The 12,612-nt window shown below is 48.7% G+C and overlaps 1 long non-coding RNA gene across 1 annotated transcript; it reads right to left on the reverse strand.

Moving 5' to 3' along the window:
- Nucleotides 1-11,719: 11,719 nt before the first annotated feature.
- On the reverse strand, nt 11,720-12,169 carry LOC127321123 (uncharacterized). Its single transcript, XR_007863883.2, has 3 exons — nt 12,108-12,169; nt 11,905-12,006; nt 11,720-11,806 (listed from the first exon to the last, which is right to left on the reverse strand). It is a non-coding gene; the product is annotated as an uncharacterized lncRNA (long non-coding RNA).
- Nucleotides 12,170-12,612: the final 443 nt, after the last annotated feature.

Raw genomic sequence — 12,612 nt, forward strand, 5'->3', positions numbered from 1 at the left:
AACCCGAAACTCGGGGACTGGGAAGATATATATAATCTTGAAAGAGTAACAACCGGCATAGATTTAAAGAATTGTGAAGTTTGTGCAACTTACCATCACGTTGTTGTTGGCGTCGTGCCACGCGGTGTCAAATTCTTTGACCGCGCGCCGCAGCCGGCCAAAGTGCTGCCCTGTGCTCCGGGGGCCGGCAGGGTCAACCACCGGCAGCTTGTCCTTCCCCAGGCCGCGCGTCGCTGGGGACAGATCCGCCTGATTCCACTTCTCAGCGTAATCAGCGAGGTGGCCCAGATCGGCTCCTCCGTGGGTGAGCTCGGTGATCCGGCCCAGCTGAGCTGAAGCCATTTCTCCGGCCACAAGGGCGGCCCGGCCGGCATGCAGTACAAGGGACTGCGAGTCGGAGGAGGGAGAGCCGGCAGCGGTGACCACCGCGCCAGGATCTTGCGTGGAGGACTTGGCGCCCTCCGGAGGTGTAAGCTTGCCGGTAGGGGCAGCCGGTGGAGGCGTTGGTGCGTCGTTGGTTGGCGCAGGAGCGTCCGGTGCGTCCTTTGCCGGGGAAGAGCCTGCCGGCGCGGAAGGATCCGACACGGGCTTGGAGAGGGAGGAAGCGATTGTCTTCTTCTTCTTCTTCGGGACGGGAGGAACCAGAGGTTCCGCCCTCCCGGCATCTTCTGTGTTGGCGCCGATGTTGCTGGCGCCGGTGTCTTGGGCTTCTGGAGGAGAGACAAGGTCCTCCTCCGCGCGGTGTTCTGAAGGTTCAGGGGCCGCGCGCCCCGCACTTGTGTCGCCTCCCCGAGGGGAGGCAGGAGATTTGCCGGCACCAGATGGTACCGGACTTGGTTGAGGGGGAGGTGAGGCCCTGGCGGCGTCCTCAGAACCTTCCGGCCTCATGCCACTGGCGCTCTTGGAGATCTTGAGCGCGGGGCTGAAAAGATAAAGAAAAGTGAAGGTTCAGGAAAAAGTTTCCGGAAAAAGAAAATCATGAAACAAAAGAAAGTGGAAACGAAAACTTACCCGGAAACAACCGGCATTTCCCGTTTCCGGTAGCGCTTGGCGGTGACTTGTTTCCCGGCAACCACTTCCTTCCGGGAGCGCTTGGCGGGAGGAGCATCGCTCGAACCGGCTTCGGGTGCCGGCGCTTTTTTCTTCTGGCCCCGGGTGGAGAGTTTGTCCAGGAACTCCTGGCCAACCTCTGCCTGCAGGGGCGCAGCGTGCTCCACAACCTGTGGGTTGGCGCTGGCTGAGGGGAGATCTACAAAAAAACAATGTATAAGGAAGCGAAAGAAAAAGATACCTCGAGAACAGTGATCTCATCATCGAAACCGGAGGCTCCGGCAGAAAAGTTACCGGGGCGCGAGGTATGGGTCCGGCCCATTATGTGTTTGTTCCCAACCACGTAGGGATCCGGATCCACTTCGTCCAAGGGGCGCTTGCGGGGAGGGCTTTGTAGTGCTTCCGCAGCAATGCGAGGAAAGCGCTCGCAGACCTGAAAAGGAGAAAAAAGATAATTAGCCACACATCAGGAGCTACCAGAAAAACAATCCGGATTGCTTATGCTCTTACTTCATCAGATGGAGGATTGGTGGAGCTGAGGGGAAGGAAGCCCCACTCCCAGTCCATCGGCATGTCAGTTTGGCAGATTTGCCTAGCCTTGAGGACTACATCCTCTTTGCTTAGGGCGCAGCTAGTGATCTTGGTCGGATCGCGGCGGCAGCACATCTGGCTCATCTTGTGAGACCGACGCTGGAGAGGGAGCACCCGGCGTGAGATGAACGCGCGGATGATGTCGTCGGAACAGATGGCCGTGTCATTCTTAAGCTTCTCCAGGAATCGAACAATCCGGTTGGTTTCGATGTGGTTGGTCCCCGGATTGAACTTCCAGTTGGCCTTCGACGGGGTCCCCGGAATGTAAGCCGGTAGATTGATGAAATCCGCGGCGCCCTTGTTCTTCACGTAAAAGAAGGTCTCTTGCCATGCCCGGCATGACTCCAGACCGGAAAATTTGAAAAAGGGACTCCCCTGGCGCGCGCTGATGATGCAGGATCCGCACTGGACTGGAGGTTTGGGATTGGGAATGTCCTTGCCTTGGACAGAGTTGATCCGGAGGCCGAAAAAGTGAGCAAAGGCTTCTTTTGTAGGACGGAGACCTATGTAGGCCTCCATGAAAGAAACAAAACAAGAAAGATAAAAAATGGCGTTGCCGGGAAGATGGTGAGGTTGGAGTTTGTAGAAGTCGAGGAATTCACGGAAAAAGTCAGAAGCCGGAAGGCCGAAGCCGCGCTCAAAGTGAGCAGAGAAAACCACGTATTCTCCGGCTTCAGGAGCGGGTTCCACCTCGCCGCGCGGAATCCGGCAGGATACTTGTTCCGGTATCCTCCGGGAGCGGTACAGCCAGTCTATCTGCGGCTGCTTTACGTCGGAACCTTTCCAGGCTCCGCGGGTGATCGCCGCCAGGTTCGCACCGGAAGCTTGGCCGGAGATGCTGGTCTCCTGGCCCCTTCTGGTTCCGGCCTCTGGAGCGGAGGAAGAGACATCCATCCGGGCAAGCTCTGCCTCGAGCCCGTCGGAGGCCTCGCTGTGGTGGCTGCTGCCGGCAGATTCGGAAAAATACGCTTCGGATGACATACCGGTCAAAAAGTGTCCAAATCTACCCACAAACAGATTTCCCAAGATCTAACCTCGCGTGAAGATCTACGAGTAAGAGGAAAACCAAAGGAAAAGGGAAAGTAAATCCCCTACCGGCCCAAGAACTGGAAGGCAAAAGAAAGAGATTGGAGAGGCATTCAGGCTAACCTGAGGTGGCGGAGGACGATGAGGATGACGGTCGCCGGAGAAGTGGCGAAGTTACGGGCGAAGAAGATGAACTGCGGAGAGGAAGAACGGAGGTTGCCGAGGGGCGCCCGGTGCAGCGAACAGCAATGGCGCTGCAGAGAGCTTCTGCGCAGCGGGGCTCGGTAGAGTTGCTGCGGAGGTTCGTCGGGGGCAGCGCTCTGGCGGCAGACGGCGGCGGCGAGAGTGCAACGGGCGAGAAGCTCTGGTGCGTGTGAGAGATGACGAGTGCGAAGAAGAAGAGGAGAAGGAACCGCTTCCCCTTAAATAGGAAGAAGGGGTCGTGGGCCGGCAACTGCTGGGCCGCGGCGGTTCGGTTCGTGGGCTGCCACGTGGCGCGATAATACCCGCGCGGAAAACAGAAAGCCACAGGGAGGCCGCACGGATCCGGAACGGCAGCGAGGATCCGGTGCGGCGCAGTTAATGCGGACGCAGAAGCCGAAGGGAAATGACCCCTGACGCTGTGGCGTCAGAAACAGTGCGCATGTCTCTGACAGGTGCTGTTTCCGAGATATTCACGACTTCGTCGAGGAGTTTTGAATAGCAAGGCAACCGGAAAATTGTACCGGAAGCTTTTGCTAAGTTCGGTATCATGAGATGGTTCCGGCAAAGACGCCGGAAGGTTTGAGTTGGTTGCCGGAAAAGTTAAACCGGTACCTTGAGCAATGAGAACCTGGCATGGTCCGTCGGATAGGATCCGCCGGACTATACCAGCTTCGGGGACTAATGTCGGGGGGATGACTCCCGGTATGCCAAAGGCATGCCAAACCGGATGGTTTGGGCCATCAAAGTACCGGTTTAAAGATTATTCCGGGTAACAGGTGTTGCCTCTACGCAAAGTAAATCATACCGGTATCCCAGCAGGGGTATACCGGAACCGGCTAAGAAGGTACCGGAGTACCGGTACAGGCTTCACTGTAGCACGTCGGCAAGCTGGTCAAAGATTCTCTCAAGAGCTAGAGGACAAGGATGAGCGAAGCAGTTCAGCTTTAAACGAAGTCCTGAGGCCAAAGCAGATGATGACGTAAAAGGTACCGGACGATGTCACCGTTCCTGATTAAAGACATACCGGCGTCATCGGCCCTTGTATAAAGAAGAAACCGGCGTCACCGGTAGCCAAAGTGGCTTTGTAAAGTAGTTTGTCTAGTCAAAGATGCCATTAGGGTTTCCTAGGGTTTCTTCCCCTGTAAGCCACCCTCTCCCCTATATAAGGAGAGGGAGCACACCCTTGCGCGGGTACCTGTTGATGGATAGCGAAGAGCTGATAGCCTGTAACTTCTTTTGATCAAGGAATAAAAGATCTAGAGCTAATATTGTTCTTGCGTTCTTCTTCTTCTACCTCTGGCCAAAGCCAAGTTCTTCGAGGAAAGCATCCGGAATCCTTCCCATCCTTACCAAAAACCCTCCCCCGAATCCTCAAGCGTACATTCGGCACCAACTCAAGCCATCCCATGGCATCTGTCTGTTCACCACGACGACAGTTGCTCCATGTGTTCATTTTACAACGAATGTACAAGAGTTGCCAATGTTTTTGCGAAACATTGATTCATTTCGGTTTCATCAAATTTCTGACACTCAATATGCCCTTTTTTGGCAAAAGTCATGCCGACATTTTATCGGAAGCTCATTGGTTCTAATTCTTTTTCTTATACCTTGTAGGCATCGATCTTAAGAATACATGGATCGAAGCTTACATGGTTTCTTTACGTTCGCGGTTGAATATATGAACCGAAAGGGTAGCCGAAAGATATTATGTCCGTGTCATCTATATTTGAACCAAGTTTTGCTATCGTGGCACAGTGATGGCGCACTTGCTCTGACATGGTTTCATGCTCCAGTTTGAGAACATACCATGTCCATGTCCACCTCCAAACTAAACCGATAGGCTCTAGTTTGACCGAACCTAAGGTTGAGAATATATTGGAGAGAGCTCTTGTAGGAAGGTGAGCACCAAACCATGGTCCATCACTATCCAGCCACATACATGAATAAGCGAGCAATTAACAACCTCTAAAGGATGAGAATACTTTCTACAACCCACATAAATAGTAGGTGAGATGGGAATGCATTTGACTCATTCTGACACCACCTATTAATTAGAGTACTACACGGACCATGATCAATCTAGCTGCAAACTAATATGTGCCATTGGAATGCATCTGACTCATTTTGAGACTACCGGTTAACTGTAGTACACACACAAGCATTAATCCAGTTGTAGCATGATTGGTGCCATGGGAATGCATGTGGCTAGATTTGAGATAAGCAATTATTATCCTCCTATGGCATGCACATTAATGCAACCGCCCATGGATCCACTAGCTAGACTTGCTTGCTAGCTCTTCGGTCAGAGTTTCTAAGATTGAAGACGAACATCGACCATGCGTTTTGGACACATATGTCTTTAGTTTTTAAAATGACTTTAAGTTTTCAAATATTGTGGTATTATTTCATATTTAATTACTCCCTATTAGTCATTAATGCTAACTACATTCACCTTTGTGCTACTTTTATACTACTTTTGTCGCCCATATTTATAAATCTTTGTAGGCACTATTATGGGATGCTAGCTGCGCAGATTAACCAACAGACTCGTGATTTATAATGTAACGTAAAAGTTGACACATTATGTTTGTTTTCTGTTCTTTATATAGTTCGTGAGAAATTTAAAATATAGCCGACACAAGGCTAGAAACAATTTGTGTTATGTACGTCGTCTAAGTAAACTGTTGCGATACTGCATCAGCCTGGCCTAATGAAGAGTCTGAATAATTTACTCCTCTAACGAGAAGTCCCAGAGTTTTTTCCTTTCTAAAGAATGGGTGGTCCCTAAGTGTGTATTGCTTATGTATTCTGCTTAAAATAACCAACCGTAACGAGTATTCCTTGGAGAAGTTTGATCAGGTGTGTATGTTGATCGTATAGGTGAAAGTCCCTGTAGACAACTTTGATATTGCATTGACAGGCCATAAAAATTCTATCTACCAGTCATTTGGAAAAACTTTTCGGAGTCCATGTGCTCCTATAAAATTAAATGTGCTTAGAATGATTGCAACACAAATTCGGCATTCGGTATGACGGTATGTTGATAGCTCTGCCGCGAACTAACGGCAGACTCCCTAACACCATGATACTATAAGGGGAGGGTGAACGAGTTGGCTCGCCAAGCTCCTCCTATATCACCGGACATTGTTGTTACCTACAACAGATATATGTAGATGCAAAATAATGAATATAACATCTGGGGTAGGTTTATATACGTGCTAAACCAGCCAAAAAACATGATGCATGGTTAGATGATGGGTGGATTACATATTATTTCTTCGGAAAGTTGAGAGTACGATTCTTTGCATATGAGATGATCAAATATATGTACATATTTGTGTTGTACTCCTAGATGCACACAAAAATGATAAAATTTAGGCTACATGTGTCCGCCATATAGAGGCAATGAGTGGTGAAAAGCTTCGTCTTTTAAAGAAGGTAACCAAGAACCAATCCCGCAATTTATTTTTGTAATTTTACCTATGACTGTAAAATTATACAAAATAAATCATGGCCCTTTTCGGTAGTGATTATAATTTTGTAGAGAAATTGCTGATTGTTTACTGTAAAATCCCATAATTTTGATAAGTAATTCTTTAAGAATTTATAATTTCTTACGTGAAACCAAGTAGAAAAAGGGTGTTTAATAACTATGTTCTACTCCATGAAACTAATAAAAGAATGAGTCAAGTTTGCCTCTATCAAATATTATCCCTATGAAGAAAAGATTGACTACTACTAGATGAAGCTCTAAAACCATATTTCTTACATAGTTCCTAAAACCTATATCGCTTGCTACTATACGTAAATATAACATTGTGAGACAATTAAATATAACATTGTGAGACAATTGACGGTGAGAAAAGTGTAATTATAATTTATACAATCGAATAACAAATATACTGCAGGAATATAGATCATATGGCTCCATGTGAAAAAGCAAGAAAACGATTAGATACATGTATATTAATAATCAATAAAAATAATTATTTTTTCTGTTATTTGTTATTCGTACAAACTTTTTTGCATGTAAGAAGTAATAAAAGTTCTAGCCGGTGCAGGTGCACAGGTAAATGACAAGTTACACTAACCAGTATTGTATTCATGTTAACTTTGCGTGCCAACTTTTATTACAACTACTGGAACATACCTATATCTTCTGCTGTGATTTTTATTTGTCTTGCTCTACTGTGTCATTTCGCTGCGCTGAGTGCCTGAGTGTTTAGGAGTACAATTTTACTAAGAGCCCACTATGTAGTTCCTTCCATCTATTAAACTGAAGTTCGGGTTCAGAAGACCATTAAGCAGTGTATCTTGCCGCATGACCCCCAAAGTGCCTCTGTCTCTTGCCCGTGAAGATGAACAACATGCAGCTGCTGGCGACTCCTAGGAGTTGTGTTTAGTGTGCACCTGACCGGCGAGGAAGCGCCCATGGGGCGCCCCAGCCACTAGTATCAGACAAAATGGTGGACAATTAGAACGGAGGGTCAACTACAAAACTAATATTGTTAAATTAAATGTACATAAAGTAATAGACTTCAATTCGATACACATATAAATCTTAACAAAAGAACGTCCTAACGATCTTTGTGAGTTGGAGGAGATGGTGGATCACGAAGATGCAATGGATAAGAAGTTGATGCAAAAGAACGTCCACCAAACTGTCTCTGAGTCATTGTATGAGCAGTAAAAAACGAACCAGGTGGACAAGCTGAATCGCACATGATACAATTTTTGGAACCGACCAGATGAGGTGATGGTGATGTATCGCTTTGTACTAGTGCTTGATGAAGGAGGAGATATGTAATTACATTTGTTGGAAGACTATACGCTATGAAACTATGAGTATTTTAACCCGAAGCTGACATGCAAGTGATCGTGGAATACTTCCCATCTTAGAATTCAGGCCAGTAGTACAGTAGGGATGTGAGAAGGTGAGTGAAGACTTCTACGAGCGGTAGATTCAGAATAGTTGCATCCTCTATTCAGGATTGTGGATGCTCCCACATAAAATTAAGCATAGGATCATGACTACCGCACCATTCTAGTGGTGCGCCACTGCTAGTGATCTCACCGCTAGCCCTTTTTCTAGTAGTGGTTGTACCATGTGGCCCGAGAGAGGACTACTGGTTGTTAGAGATATATTCCGTGTACTATAAACGGATAGTCTAGGATAGAGATATGACTCTCGTGTCTTGTCTCACACTCCAAGATGACCCCTTGTACTGCTATATATACATGGTATCAGCCACAAGTTTCTAACGGAGGATAATACATCCAGCACATTGATGGGATTCGTAGCATAGAAAACAAAAAATTTCCTACCGCAAGAACGAATAACAAGCCAAGATCCAATCAAGAAGATGGTAGCAATGAGAAGATCATGAGACTAACCCTCGAAGATTCGAAAGCCTACGAGATTAGATCTCGTTGTTGGTGTCGATCACTTGCCGCTTTCAAAAGCACGTAGAAGATCTTGACGGTGCCACAGTCGGGCAGCACCTCCGTACTCGGTCACACGTTCGGTGTTGATGACGACGGCCTCCTCCCCGTTCCAGCGGGCAGCGGAAGTAGTGGATCCTCCTCGGAATCCCGGCAGCACGACGGCGTGGTGGCGGTGGTGGTGGAGAACTCCGACAGGGCTTCGCCTAAGTGTTGCGGGAGATGTATGAGGAGGGGGGCGGCTAGGGTTTGGGGAGAGGGGGCTCTATGGGGCGCCGGCCTCAAGGGGCTTGGGTGGTGCGGCCAAGGTTGTGGCCGGCCCCCTCCCTCTCCTCATGTATATATAGGTGGAACAGCACCAAGGGTTGCCCAGAAAACGAATAAGAGTCCAACTCCTAAACCTTCCATATGGACGAATCCTACTCAGGGTGGGACTCCCCCCTTTCCTTGGTGGGGTGGCCGGCCACCTTTAGGTGGAGTCCACCTGGGACTCCTCCTCCCTTTGGCTGGCCGGCCAAGGTGGGTGGAGTCCTTCCATGGTGATTTCTTCCGGACTCTTCTAGAACCTTCTAGAACCTTCCAGAAAAAACACCGGATCATTTTCAAACCTAGAAAATGACTTCCTATATATGAATCTTATTCTCCGGACCTCCTCGTGATGTCCTGGATCCCATCCGAGACTCCGAACAAACATTCGAACTCCATTCCATATTCCATATCTACTTAAACAACATCAAACCTTAAGTGTGTCACCCTACGGTTCGTGAACTATGCAGACATGGTCGAGACTCTTCTCCGACCAATAACCAATAAGCGGGATACGGAGATCCATAATGGCTCCCACATATTCAACGATAACTTTAGTGATCGATTGAACCATCTACATACGATACCGATTCCCTTTGTCACGCGATATTTTACTTGTCCGAGGTTTGATCATCGGTATCTCCATACCTAGTTTCATCCTCGTCACCGACAAGTACTCTTTACTCGTACTGTGGTATGTCATCTCTTGTGAACCAGTCACATGCTTGCAAGCTAATCAGATAACATTCCACCGAGAGGGCCCAGAGTATATCTATCCGTCATCAGGATGGCAAATCCCACTATTGATCCATATGCTTCAACTCACACTTTCCGAATACTTAATCCCACCTTTATAACCACCCATTTACGCAGTGGCGTTTGATGTAATCAAAGTATCCTTCCGGCGTAAGTGATTTACATGATCTCATGGTCGAAGGATTAAGTAACTATGTATCGAAAGCTTATAGCAAGTTAAACTAAATGACGTGATCATATGCTACGCTTATTTGGGTGTGTGTCCATTATATCATTCATCTAATGACATAACCTTGTTATTAATAACATCCAATGTTCATGATCACGAAACCATGATCATCTATTAATCAACAAGCTAGTTATACAAGAGGCTTACTAGGGACTCCTTGTTGTTTACATAACACACATGTATCAATGTTTCGGTTAATACAACTATAGCATGGTATGCAAACATTTATCATAAACACAAAGATATATAATAACCACTTTTATTATTGCCTCTTGGGCATATCTCCAACACACATTACGCCAATCACTCTCCCTCTCTATCATTCTTCATGGTATCAGCCACAAGTTTCTAACCTAGCCGCCGCATAGCTTCCGCGCCACGCTGCCCCCTGGAGGTCGATCTCCATGACCTACTCCAGGGGCCGCGCAACCCGTATGAGGGTTCGTCCGCCGATCGGTTGATCGGCTGCCCTCGCGTCCTTTTTTTCCGATCTGTAGATCGATTTCCTTTTTTGTCCGCCGGTCGCTCGACCGACGTTTTCTTTTTTGGTTCTACCGATCGTAGATCGGATTGAGTCGCCCATCGCAGTTGTCATCACGCGCCTCCACTCCGACAACGGCATCGACCTGCACCGGCCATCTTCATCACCCGCACGGCACAGCCGCACGCGCCGCGCACGGGGCGCCCCTACGTGCATCGCAGCAGGTTTTTCTTATCCGCGCGTCTCCAGCGCCGGTCCGTCTTCGTGGTCATCGCCCGGGACATCATCGACAACATCGCCATCGCCTTCGATCTGCGCGTCGTACACGCCATGGCGCATACCGCGCTGCCGTCGGTCTGATCAACCGACCGTGCGCGCGTCTCCGCCAAGCAGATCCTCGAGCACGCGCCTATCACTGATCGAGCAATAAGCTGCCACGCGCCGCCGCCCTGGTCCATGCCTTCGGCATCCAACGCGCCATCCTGACGCGTACGTCGCCGGTAGCCTCAATCCACTGCACCGACTCGCGTACTGCAGCTACGCCGTCCCCTCGGACCGTAGTGTTGCTACACGTAGTCTACCTCGCCGTCCCCGCGCACCGACGCCCAAGGCCACCACCGCGCCGCTACCACGGCGTGGGTCGCCACTGTCCGCGCATGGTCTTCGCCAAGCCGTCGGCTCTTCATCGCCAACTTCGTGTACCACCGCCGCGCCTCCTCACGTAACCTACATGGCCACCCTTGGTCGACGCTGGTTTCATCGCCTGCATCTTCGTCATCGTCCAGTACAACTTCGTCGCCAACATCACCATCACTGCCACCGCCACCGCCTGGCAACGCCTACACCCCGGCAACGCCACCTCCCGATAAAGCCTCCACCATGGCAACGCCACCTCCCGGCATCGCCAAGGACTCCACCCTCGCATCTACTCCAACAACCGCGGAGTGCATCGGCACTTCCCCGTCTTCACCGCTCTGCGCCTCGCAACCGTCCTGGAGTCCTCCTCTGCTAGTCTACCACTGACATGGCACGATAACCGTACTGGTCCACTAGTAGAAAACTGCTCTTTTGCACCGGTTCATTAGGGCCATATGCACCGGATTGTGAACCGGTGCAAACAATCCGGTGCAAAAGGCCCCCCCCTTTTGCACCGGTTCAGTTACGAACCGGTGCTAAAGGGGGCACCACGTGGCCCTCTGTGGAGCGCCCGGCGGAGGACCTTTTGCACCGGTTCGTAATACGAACCGGTGCAAAAGGGCCACGTGGCCCTCTCGTGGAGCGCCGGCAGAGGACCTTTTGCACCGGTTCGTAATACGAACCGGTGCAAAAGGGTTGTGCCACGGCAGGGTTTTGGTGCCCTTCCCTGCCGCGGCAGACTCTGCCGCGGCAGGGAATTGCACTAAAACGCTGCCGCGGCAGAAAATTTACACTAAAACGCTGCCGCGGCAGACTCTGCCTCCATTCGAAACACGTTATAATATAATGCAAACACATATATATAGGAAACCATTATATTACATATATCGATCGAAGTGACACACGTTCATGCATATATATATGTCTACATCAACTTTCAAAATAATTTCTATTCAATGTTGGATGTCGGGCACATAGTGTTCTCCGTCTGGAGATATAACTTGCTCAAGTAAGAATCCCGCCAGTTCTTCTTGAATTGCCCGTACACGCTCGGTTGCTAGAAGACCGTCCCGCAACCGTTGGATCTAATAATTTCAAGAAGGTACGGTGGTCAGTATATATATATGTGTATGTGAATGACACACAAGGTGATAAAATAAAGTTATGAATGTTGTTTACGTACATCAAGTTGTTCCAAAATTTTGGTCATATGGTGGGTATTCTGGCGAATGAACTCGCAAACGTAGAACCCGCATAAATTATTCCCGTCCTCTTGCCTCAAGCACTTTACGAGAACAAAGTTCAATCAAAATAATAATCAAGGATGATAATAATGGTATTGAAACTAGAATCAAAGAGATGCGCGACCTAGCTAGTAGTACTTACCCGTACAGGTTTTATTCGAAGCTCTTTATTCCGTAAACCCGGAGACTTGTTCGCGAACCGTGCCCAAGCCTTCTGGAGGATATCAGCCATGTCCCCCCACGCCTCAAGGGGTTTACTGTTCGAGTCCATGACTTCTACTACTCCGGTGTCGGGTTCAATGACTAACAGGATATAGTGAAACCTGCGGACACATATATATATGCATAACTCATCAATTACACTTAACACATGGAGTAAGCGAAAAAGATTTAATGTGTGAAGACAGTAACACTCACGCGAAGTTGTAAGGAAATAGTATTGCCCTTTTGTATGAGTTTTTCCTTAAGGCATATACCAAGTTATTCTCCGTGTCCTTGGGAGAGTTTTCGACAGTATACCCATTCACGGTATATGGGTCAATGAACCCAAGATCATAGATTTGCCCCTTGCGGCATTCACGGATCTTCATTCTGCATAATATAGTGAGAGTATAGTTATATGCATGCAATGGACGAGCCGCGGTAGA

The sequence above is a fragment of the Lolium perenne genome, chromosome 3, assembly GCF_019359855.2.
Source record: "Lolium perenne isolate Kyuss_39 chromosome 3, Kyuss_2.0, whole genome shotgun sequence".
NCBI classification, from domain to species: domain Eukaryota; kingdom Viridiplantae; phylum Streptophyta; class Magnoliopsida; order Poales; family Poaceae; genus Lolium; species Lolium perenne.